Genomic DNA, 12,385 nt, shown 5'->3' with positions numbered 1-12,385 from the left:
AAACACATCATCCCCCTCCCCTCCCCTCCCCTGTCAGCATTCCAAAGGGACGATTCCCTCTGTGGTACCCTGGTCCACTCGTTTATCACTCCCAATGCCCTGTCCCTTTCCATAACATCTTTCCATGCAAAAGCAGGAGCTGTAACACCTGCCCTTTTATCTCCTCTCCCGTCACTGTCCAAGGCCCCAACACATCTTCCAGGTAAAACAGCAATTTAAATGTACTACTTTCAATCTAGTCTACTGTATTCGCTGCTCACAATGTGGTCTCCTCTACACTAGAGAGGCCAAACACAGATTGGGCACCACTTTGTGGAACACCTCCATTCACTCCACAAGCATGACCCTGAGTTTCTGCTGGCCGGTCATTTTAAATCCCCACCTCGTTCTCACACTGACATTTCTGACCTCAGCTTACTGCACTGTTCCAATGAAGCACAATGTAAGCTTGAGGGGCTGCAACCGATCTTTCAATTAGGCATTTTACAACCCTCAGGGCTGAACATTGAGTCAACAATTTCGGACGGCGCCCATTTTGTTTGCTTTGCTTTTCATAGTTAGTTTTCTCTTTTATGCTTTCCTTTCAGCCAGCAGCATACATATTCTACGCTCCTCTTCTGTTTCTTTTCTTGCTCCATCACCAGTCCTTTATGCCCGGGAAGACTAAGGGCAGAATTGTCCCAGATTTGCACTCAGGTGGGTAAAACAACACCTTATCCATCAGCCACAATAGAGGCATTTCACACCATATCTTCCCAAACATGACACATTAATTATGCATTCCCAGGAAACATGCCATTTCCATGGCAGATGGGCTCTCTTTCGCCCACTACGCCATCACCTCGCTGCTTCATCTCGCCGGGCACCATAATTAAAGTGTAGCCACATTCACGCCTCTCAGTGCTTCCAGCCCACGACTGCTGGATGGAAAAAATAGCCCTGAAAGGCAAGAAGACTGCTGCCCCCAGTTTCAGTGGTGCATCCCTTGAGTGCCTTTTGGACACCGTGGAAGCTCACCAGGATGTTCTCTACCCCCCACTCTGGCCACAGGATGGGCAGCAAGATCACTAACCCAGCTTGGGAGGTGGTGGCAGTGGTGGTTAGTGCCAATGTCCTACAAAAGAGGACAGCCACCCAGTGCCAAAAGAGAATGAAGGATCTCTTCTGTTTCATCAGAGTAAGTGACTCTTCTCATCACTGTCAACTCACACATTCGCAAACCCATCACACATCCACAGGGCCCTCACTCACTGCCAGCTCAAGGGATATCACCATTCATTCTCTCACACACACCTTCATTGTCCTCATCCTGCCCATGGGACCACTCACCACTTGTCAGGCATACTTATCATCCAGACTGGCAGGCATCCCGCTTACACGCTCTGTCTTCATGCAGGGCAAGCTGACACACAACAGGGAGAGGTCGCAGGCTGGTGGAGGAATGCCTGAAATCAAGGTCCTCATGGAATTTGAAAACAGAGCCATGCAACTGGCCAGCAATGACCAGGACTGTTCCTGTGCTGATGGTGAAGTCGGCGCTGCTCTACCAAGTGAGGATCCAGCAGTGCAACATCCAGCAGACAACCATGCCGTGAGTGATGCATCCTGTTTCACAGACAACTGCCATGCACTAATTATCTCCCCTTGCTTTCACAGGCACATCTGCCAAACAGCCAACAGAGTCCATGACCCAGGGCCTCCAGTCAAGCCCTGAAGACATCTCGGAAGAGGAATCCACTGAAATCTTTCCTGAAGTCCCATCATAGCGTTCACCACCAGCACAGAGACACACACCAGTGGGACCTAGCTTTAGAGTAGCCTCAGGATCACAATCTGGTGAGCACATTGCACTTCCTGATGTACAGCAGGCAGAGGCAGGGACTTCCCAGGTCCCCGGCAATCGGAGGACTGCTGGAGACCAGATCATTGCTGAGTCTGAGTCAGATAATGAGGCTCTGGACTCGGTCATACCTCAGTTGCTGGACCTGCAAAGGCAGCTTGGGAACATCAGGAAAGGATGTCTCCTGCACTCCTCAGGTTGCCAGGCACGATGGAGGAGCCTGTCCATCTTCAGGCTGAGGTGATGTCGGCATTTGAGGTTAACACTGGTAGGGTGGCGACAGCCATGAGACTTGGTCCAGGACATCACTCCTGCACTGCTGCACGAGCTCAACTCCATCGCCGATGCCATAGTTGGCCTCCAACTGTGTGTACGCGAGTGTGCTGGGCAGCTCGATCTCAACGTTGCTACTCCTTCTCCTCAAGGAGTCAGCCACGAGAGGAGGATCAGCAGCTGCGTCCCCCAGGGCCATCTATCCAGACGACTCTGGGATCGTCCGACCTATCCGAATCCTCTCTTCCTGTGACCTCAGAAGCTCCAGCTCCACAGCTTGAGGAGGGTGCAACTGCCACACAGCAGGACACTGAAAGCAGTCCAGGGTCCTGCAGTCTCTGCCCACCAGAAGAGCCAATGTCATCATAGACAGAGTGTAGCAGTCAGCAGGCTGCCTTCACCTCCGCTGTGGATGTCCAGGGAGCACCAAGACATAGCGGCAAGGTTAGGAAAGTTAAGAAGATGTAGTTGCACAGGCTAGGCACCAGTGTTGATCAACTCTACATAATGTTCACCATTGTCAATAAACTTCCAAGAATGCCTCCCTGCCTGTGGCTCCTTGTTCTGATGTGTTTATGTCACTCAGATGTGAAACCTTGGTTCCTGCACAAGGTAAAGGCAGGCGTCTCAGTCTGGGCGTCTTCCCTGTGCTCTGTGCAGCCTTCAGGCCAAAGTGATCATCCAGCCTCACACTCCCTGGACATAATAACGATACCTGCACCTTGATGGTGCTTGTCATTGCTGCCGAATGTCGTGGGCAGGCATCACAGAGTTCCATCATTCTCTCTGTGTGCTCTCAGCACCATTAAGGTGGGGCTCGTTCCCATCGCTTCAGCATCTGTGACCATTGACACTGTGCTCCTGAAGGGGTCAGGTGTTGAAGGCGGTCAAAAGATCAGGTGCTTTTAAAGTTTCATGGCTGCATCTCCATGACATGGCTCTGATCACAGAGCACAAGCAAGCTCCCCTTGGCCAGACATGACTCAGGCTTTCTCACAGGCTATGTGAAGGTCTATGAAGTGTCCTCACTGTAGGTTGTCATCATCCTCCTGGAATCGAGCAACTATTAGGGCCTCTGTTGTGTCTCCATGACAGGAGCCTTATCACAGAGGGTATACACACTGCCATAAGCCAGACTGGAGTCAAACATTCGCAAATGCGATGTGAGGATCTATGGTGTCTCCTCACTGCATATCATCATCGTCCTCAACAAATCTAGCAGCTATGAGGGCCTCCCAAGCACACCTGCCTCCTCTGGCAGTGCAAAGGCCTTATCGCCTTCATCGTCACCTTCGAGGACCCCTGCACGCTCATCCCCACTGGCGTTCTCCACATTGGAGGAGGCCTGCAGATCCTGCATCTCCTCCTCAGCCAGTTCCTCGCCCCATTGCAGCACCAGGTCATAAATTGCGCAGCAGGCGACAACAATGCATGACACTCTCTGTGGACTATATTGCAGGGCTTCAACACACTGGTCCAGGCACCTGTGGTAATATGATGTGTAACATACCTTTAAGAAGAAAGTTATAATGAAAGATCACATGATCTTAGTATCCAATAGCAGAGTAGCGTGGGTTACCTCAGTAGTCAGTAGTCTATAGTTAGAGTCTGTAATGTAGAGACAGGGTTTGAGTTGTTGACATACAAGTGTAGCTGCTGAGTTCCTTTGTAATTAAGTAGAATGTGTTCTACCTAAGAACTGTTTGATGATCTACTCTGTCTATGGTACCAACTCGGCCATCCCAAAACAAGCTTGCAACCTAGGTCTGCAAGTCCAACCAAACCAATGACTAGGATCCAACAGGGCCGGAACCTCATTTTCAGCATTCCAATGGTTTGCTCCACCAAGGAGTAAGTTGCAGCATGATCCTCATTATGCCTTCATTCTGCTGCAGTCTAAGGCCACCACACAGGTGTCATCAGCCACATCTTCTGCAGGGAGCCCTTGACTCTGAGAAGCCATCCCTGCAGCCTCTGCAGACACTGGAAAACATCAGGGATCTGTGAATGACTGAGGATGTAGGAGTCGTGGATACTCCCTGGAAACCATGCGCAGACCTGCAGGATGCATTTGTGGTGGTTGCACATCAGCTGCATGTTCAGTGAATTGAAGCCCTTGCGGTTAACATAGTTGACCGTGTGTTGTGACAGAGATCTGAGTGCCATGTGAGTGCAGTTGATGGTACCCTGCACCTGTGAGAAACCCAAGATCTGGGCAAATCCTTTCTGGCTTTCCTGTCCCGTGCAAAATGCAAACATTTTTGTGTCCTCGCGAAGATGGCATCTGTTACATCATGGATGCATTTGTGGGTGGAAGCTTATGATATCCCACACAGGTCTCATGTGAAGTCCTGAAAGGAGCCACTGGCATAGGAATTGAGTGCCGCTCTCACTTTCACATCCACTGGCAGTGGTCGGCCCCCATGTCCCCGTGGCACCAAATGCTGCAGTAACTGACAGATGTGACCAACCAGTTCCCTAGACATGCGCAGTCTGCGGCAACACTGGTACTCGGTCATCTGCAGGAATGAAAGGTGGCATCTATAGACCCTGAATCTAGCTAGGCCCCGACCAGCGACAGCTCACTGTGGTTCTTCAGCGACGTATATAGGAGCCCCAGCTATCCCTTCTTTCAGAGGGTGCTGCTTCTCCCTCTGCGCAGCCAGGCACCTCAGTCGCTCTCTTCTCCATCGTCTTCGTTCTCTCCGCCACAAGGCATACAGCTAGGTCACCAGGCTCCATGTTCCTGATATACTCCTCCTGCAGGATGAAAGAGAGAGAGAGATGCGTGGGTTAGCTTGGGTGTACTAAGAACCTCGCTTTGTTAAATCTGAAGGCCCCTTAATGCATCCCGGAGAGTGCTGGCCACCTCTTGGACGGCCAGAGATTAGTGCGCTGCATGGCTGCCCAAGACTCCACCCACTCCACCACATTCAATCCAGCCAATTGGCGGTAGCTTTGCCCACTGGACTGTAGGCTGTGCTTTCAGCTCAAGCGCAGACATTCTCCTAACCCACACTGCAAGGCTGCACTGTTAGCTTGAACCATGGGAAGACTGTTCCAAACCGGGATGCTGACAATGCAAAGGGCTGTGAGCACCTCCACCAGTGACTGCTCCAGGGCCAGTTTTAATAAGGGATTGTACAATGTGCCCTGCCATCCAACTGTTCTGCAGTCCACTGAAACGCTCATTAGTTTGCAGCCTGTGCCCAAGGAATGAAAAGCTCTGGAGAACTAGGTGGCACTTTCATACCTCTATGTTGCTTGAGTGGGCAGAGAAGCTAGTGGCCCACCTCCACACATGTCAATGTAGCTGTGCCTGAACTGTCTCAGCTGCAGAGGAGTGGTCACTTTATACAAGGTTTCCTTAATGCGTGGCTGCTTCCCTCCCCCCTACCCTGCACGTGCTTGTGCACTACCTACAACCGTAGGACTGCCCTTGCTGCCCCACACCACCCCCCCAAGTCGCTACAACCGCAGGGTAGCCCTTGCCTCCCCACTCCAATACGCCTCAACCTTGAAGTCCAACAGGCATCCCTTTCGAGCGCTGCGCAATGTTACTGTACACTCACCTCCGAATTCCCCTCAAAGTGCAGCCCACCAAGTGCACGCCTTCTATATGCTGTTGTAAAACATGTCAGTGTGATTGAGGCAGACCACCCAGTGGGTTGTGGGGGGGGGAGATAATTCCACTGGGCTAGCTTTGTAGTGATATGCAGACGTATTACAATGAGGTTCCCGACATCTGATGGCGGGAAATGTGACCCACTATCGACAGGGTGAGTGGACGATGGCTCGTGAAACCAATTTTTAGCCTTTTTGCCATATTGTTCGCTCATGCCGCCAAGCACGCCTGATACCAGCAAGCATGGGTGATTCTGTCCTAAGTTTTCTGTCACTCAGTTTTTCCTGTTCTCCACCCTATCACAAAGCTTCCTTTTGTCCTTATCCCACCCGCCCCTTTCTCAAAACCTATTCCATTTCTAACCTATCTCAGTTTTGATGAAAGGTCACATAATAGGGTGGAACCTTGTGCTCTCTCTGGAAGTGGGAAGGGCATTTAATTAGGTGGGATGGTGGCTTATCCGAATCCCGCTGCCTTCCCACTTCTGCCAGAGTTAGGTTCTGTGCAGGAAGGCCAGTGGTCGACCTTCTAACCCTACCACCAATTGAGGCCCTTAAGTGGCTAATTAATGACAACTTAAGGGCCTCAACCCTACACCACTGGGATTAACCCAGCTGCAAGTGGGCCATGTGGCGTGCATGGTAGCTAAAATCATGCCATCAGCATGTCACCTTCAGGGCAGCAGGTGGGTTCCTTGATCAAAGGCACTCAGTGCCTGAGTGAGGGACTGGACATCGGGAAGGGGGACCCTGTTGATAGCCACTCCCCTGCCCTGCTTCTGGCTCCTCTACACCATTCACCCCGCGACCTCGATCCCAATAAGCTTCCCCAGTCCCAAATTACTTACCTGTGGCCTGTGTCACTCCATGGTCCTGGGTCTCTGGTGCCTTTCAACAGGACTACCTAGTGGTGCAACTGAGCACAAGAGCTTCTGACCTCTGATTGGCCAGCAACTCTCGCTAGGCGAGACTTCCACCACTAGTGTCTTGTTCCCAGGGGAAGGCCCGCCACTGGCCTCGCCTCTGCCAGATTTATGTGTGGTTTGGCGGGCCTTACTGAAAAGAGGTAGCAAGGGTCACTCGTTAGCTCTCCAGCCAGCAGGCAAGAATCCTGATGCCTCAACAATGTTCCGCCCATTAACTCTGTTTATCTCCATAGGTGCTGCCATAATCTGCAGATGTTTTCCAGCATTTTCTGTTTGGTAATCATTGTTCATGTTAACAGACACTTTTATTGATTCTTCAATGCATTTTACAAAGCCTTCAACCCCATAATATGTAAATACATCCCTAAAATTACATACTGACATTCAGAATGTTACCTAATAGTTTGAGCCAGTGTTTTACATAGTTAAGGAAGCAGCTACTCACTTTCATTGTTTAAAGGCTTTCCAACCTGTCATGGACCAATCAGTAAGCTCCACTCTGCTCTCGCCTCTGACCCTGCGTTCCACATAGCTCAGGAGACATATGTTAAATCCTGTATGCTGGGTTAAAGACCCTATTAATTACCTATTTACATTTTAAAATTACAGATCTGATGGTTCAACAGGTGTTTCCCATATGTCTATAAATGTTTCCCAATAAAAATAATAAGTGAGCTGAATCATGTTGGGTTTTCAACACACTGGCATTTTTTGGTGACTGAACAAAAGCCTGCACCCCCATGCCAGTTAAAGTTCTGCCCAAAGGTATGTGTTCATGATTTCGCCACATGGTTGAGTAGATTTTGACCTTTGGGTGGTCAACCAGACAGCCACCCTATCTGCTCCAGCTTGCTGTGTCTATGTGTGGTGGATATGGTTCTGACATTAGAGCTTCCATTGTTATTTGGGCCAGGTAAGGTAAAAGTGCCCCAGGCGTTTGGTATGCAAATAACATGGGGGTGTTGTTGAGGCACAAGTAACGGCTGCCAATGGTCAAGAAGAAGAATCATGTTTCAACTAATTTCTTCTCATTTAGCCTTAGTAACCACATAGTTATTGTTATGACTGGTCCTCGGGTGAGGTTCCTCCAATTTGTTATGCTCCCGGACCAGATACTCTAAATTTTTATACTCCTGGGTGATAAGGAATGAACTGGCTTGCTTTCTTTATTCGACCCTCTTGGTTGGTCACAACAAGATCAACTTTAAAAGGATCCCTTCCCTCACGGATGTCTTTTCCCAGACCAAATGTATTTATGTTTTAAAAGGAGCCAATTTAGCCAGTCTTTCTTGAGTTAAAGAAAGAGTGAGCTTATTAGTTATTAAAGCATAAGAAGAAAAATAATAAAAATGCAACACACGTACACACAGGTTAGAAAAGAGAAGTGGAGTCCAGAAATAAAAGTTAAAAAGATATATGAATCAGACTTTGGCTGGCCTGTGAGAAGTAGATGATGAAATATTACAGCTGTTAAGTTGGATGATTCTGGTAGAGCTGACTTTGGGCAGTTGAGCAGTTGGTTTGGAGATTCATGATTCTGCATGTTAGCTGAAAGAAGTTGTCCTGTTTTCTCTTTGACCGTGGCTTTGCTGACTTGTGACTTGCTTCTAGCAATCAGAGAGAGAGGACTTTTTTACTTGCAAGCACAGGGATGCCACTTCCACTGTGACCTTCACATCACACCTTCACACACCAGGCCTGGAACACCAAATCTAGCACACAGAATGAGGGTTGCAGTTGGCTTTTTAATCCCTGTTCTTATGTATTCCTAGAAGGGAAAAAATGTCTTTCACCCTGATCTGCTTTCTTTTCAAATCACATCATGTTCACAGTCTATTATGTAACTCACAGGAGATGGTTTCTGCTACGATGATAATCAGTCTTCATTATCTCTGCACCACAGGAGATTGCAGTTCAGTTTTTGCAATGGATCTTTTCCTTTGAAGTGTTATTAAGGCACAGCAGACAGTAAAAGCTTAGCTGCTCAAATCCCAGAGGGAAACTTGAAAAAGCTGCCACAACAGTTTTTGCAATTTATATTTTTATTTCAAGATGCATGCCTTGAATTCAGTAGTATTGAGACCACTGAGTCTTATAGGTTTTCACAAAACCAAACTAAACATTTATTAATAGAAGAAAAGATTTTAAGCACATACATAGGTTTACAGATTACTGCCATGATAATTCCTAGCTCCCCTAATTAATCTGAGTCCCAGTTACGCCTCCGTTAAGGCAACAGTAGAAACAAAATAGGTTTTAACAGACCCAGCAAAGCACACAATACCCTGGACAGGGATATTCACAGTGAATTCTCTTAGCTTCTGTTCCTATGGGCAGCAGCTTGGTATGTAGTGGCTGAAAGCTTTTCACACTTGTTAGAAATCTTAGAAATCCCTCTTCTTACACATAACCTCATCTCCTTTATACAGGTTTCTCCCTTTTTAATATAAATCCCATTGTTCCAATATGTATTTGCAACGTTACTTTTTCCATAATATAAGTCTTTCATAGTGCTCATTTTATCAATAAACTTTGGCAAAAATAAACACACTGTTTGGCTTAACCTCTGTTGGCTAGGTGTAACACCTGAACGTCTCTTTGAAATTCATGACTCTGGTTTATCTAAAAATGCAAATGTTCTTCAGACCTCACATTCTAAAACTTCAACCATGTTTATGTATTTAGCCTTTCAAACCTAGTTTCCCTTCTGATACATCAAAGCACCCAGACCAGCTGTCTGTAATTCAATTAAACCCCTCCCTGCACCACCACCCCCACCCCCCCGACACACACACAGCTACACACAGAGCAACTAATTCAAACCCCACTATTAACCTACCATTACAATAAAGTACAATAATATTATGAAAATTATTATATTTTCATGACAAGTGTCTCTGTCTGAAGTAGACCTTGACACTTTTTAGGTGCAACATGCTATTCTCTAGACTAGTTGGTCAAGTGTAATCCACATAGGAATTTTCCAGCAAATGGTTACTTTACAGTCTCAGACAGCCTTTGCTTGTATGTCCTTTTTGTAAAAAAAATGCATGTCTTACTTAAAAGCTCAATATGTCCATAAGTAATTCAGGCTATGGTCCGTTGTCATGACATTATGTTGAACTGGGAACTGGGAACTGGGAACTGACAAATACTTCAAAATGGTTGGCTTCTTACCCTGCTTGCCTACATCATTATTGCAGGATATCTTGAGATTGCCTTGAATTGGCGGCAGATTTAAACCGTTATCGGACAAGGTGAAATCTGTGCTGCAAAATCTGAACAAATGCTTTTACCGTTTGGGAGCATATTTTTCCCAGCAAGTATCCATCTTAAAACGAGGAGATATACTGAAAAGAATATGCTAAGAGAATATCCAGGCCCATAGGCTACATGCAACACACAAGCTCTAGCAATTCAACCCTCAAGGACTAGACAATTAAGTCTCTTTGGTGCTTTATTTTTCAGATATTTCCTGTATTATCCTGTTTGAATGTTTATGGCCCTGAAGTTATTGGATGGGCTCCATGATTATGCACAGTATATACATCTCACTGTGAAATTTGCATTGTTTACATTATTGGATTCGAGTATTTAAATATTTATGAGGCCCTTCCTGCCTGTGGTGTGTGATTTCGACACTCCCCAAACTCCTGGAGAACTAAGGAGGATGGTGAACATGGCAGGACCACAGCTTTCAGCACCAGGCCAACATTTTAATGCCCTTGCCTGCACGGTCCTTGCCCACAAAATCCTTGCTGGTAGGCAGGATTAAAATTAATGATATAAATCCAATACATGGTCCTAACTCCTTTACACATATCTATACAGTCCACAAAGTCAGATCCTTGGATATTCCTGTTGTATAATGCAAAGACAACCCACATTTACTGTAGGAAACAACTACAGGTCATAGGAAATTTTATTTTACTTAGGTTTCTATGAAGAAGTAGCTGCTCACATAATACATGGTACTATTTGTAAAATGATCACCAGTGTCAAATGGATGCAATGATAAGCCAGTAGCAGACAATTGGGGTTGTAATATATATGTTTAATGAAGAAACCTTAACATTTTAGCTTCTTTTGTTGTGCTTTGAAGTAGCTCTAAACATTGATGTTTTGGATTTTTGACAAATAAAACTAAATGCTGAAGTGTATGGATGCTTCCAGCTTCAAAAGCTTCCAGCGGCAAACAACTTTCACTGAAGGCACATCCTGAGTTTGACTTTCTGTTCTTTAATATTCATGGATGGAAAATCAAAATGTTAGTCCATGATTTCCAGGGTAAACCAACCCCCACCTTTCCCTACCCTGGAGCATATGATCCCATAAAACCACTCCTCAAATAAGCAAGAAGTGGAATACAAATCAGAGGAAATAATCCTTAAAATGTACAGGACTTTCAGGTTCAGCAACACATCATAAGTTGCAGAGAGTTTTGGAACATTTGGAACAAGTGAAAGCCACAAGACTTCCATGCAAATTATATCTCCCAAAATCAATTCAGAAAGAATTCTTTTAAATGGAACAGCCTTTTAACTTCTTTGTTCAGATGCAATCAGGACATTTGTTCAAGGGGATTCCCTCCTGTAACCCTCTGTGACCTACTGTTGGGAGTCAAGTTCCTGTTGTCTGTCCATCTCAGATTATTTACATTAGAACGTCAAAACATGCTTCACACAGGAAACTGAGTTGACTTGTCTTTTTTTGCCAAATGTCACGTCAGTCCCTAAAGCGCTGAATGGAGATTGTGCTATGGGCTGTGGAAGCAAAGATACTTTACCTTTTTTTCATTTTTTAAATGTTCAACAGCACAAATTCCACCACATTCCCAGTTTCAAGCGCTTAATTTCTCCATTAATTACATGGGAAACTCGCAGGATTGGATTAGCTTCATGTTTTACACTCTGCCCAATGTTGCTTTCTATGAGAATTCATGGAAAGTAAATTAATCAGGGCTGTGCAAAACAGGCGGCTAATCCAATCCTGTCTCTTTCTCCCAGGTGAGTCGGGTGAAAATTATCCCCGATAGATTCTGTAGTCCAGTTTTCCACCAGTCAACAAGGGACGAGAGGATAACAGGGATCAGGAATTGAGTCATAATTAGTCTTGGCCAAGTGGTAACACTTTCACTTTCAAGTCAGGAAGCCAAAGGATCAAGCCCCACTTCAGTGCATAACCTAAGGTGACATTTAAGAGATGCTGGACACAAAATTTGTTTTTCCTGATTTCTGGCAGTATGCCCATGCTCAATGGAAATGTGGCTGAGTAAGACACAAAATTCATCTATCCACCTCGTTCCCGTGATTGTAGCATAGCTACAAATGGCTCCTGCACAGCCCCAGATTCCAATTCTCTACCAGTGGCCTCTGCACACTCCAAGGGAATAAGAAGCTTTGGAGAGAAACTATGTGCTCCAGACAGTCTTCCCTATTTAAAGATACAGTCCATTTTCTGCTACAAACTATAACCTAATGGCCCAGCATATCCCACACTCTGAGCCAAGGGCCTAGTCCTGATTCAATGAGGAGTGCTGGAGAGTGTTGCAATCTCCGTAGAGATCTATAACTTTAAAAAGAGATTCAAACTTCCAGTTGATAGCTGAAAGAATGATACAACAAGATTCAACTTTTGTTTACTGTAGCCAATGACTAAAAGCACTCATGACTAAACACTTCTTTTGTAGGCAACTTATACTTTAAACTACAGAAAGGAACAT

The sequence above is a fragment of the Carcharodon carcharias genome, chromosome 1 (assembly GCF_017639515.1).
Source record: "Carcharodon carcharias isolate sCarCar2 chromosome 1, sCarCar2.pri, whole genome shotgun sequence".
In the NCBI taxonomy this organism is placed as follows: Eukaryota; Metazoa; Chordata; class Chondrichthyes; order Lamniformes; family Lamnidae; genus Carcharodon; species Carcharodon carcharias.
The sequence above is the reverse complement of the archived record's forward strand: the minus strand, read 5'-3'. Positions refer to the sequence as shown.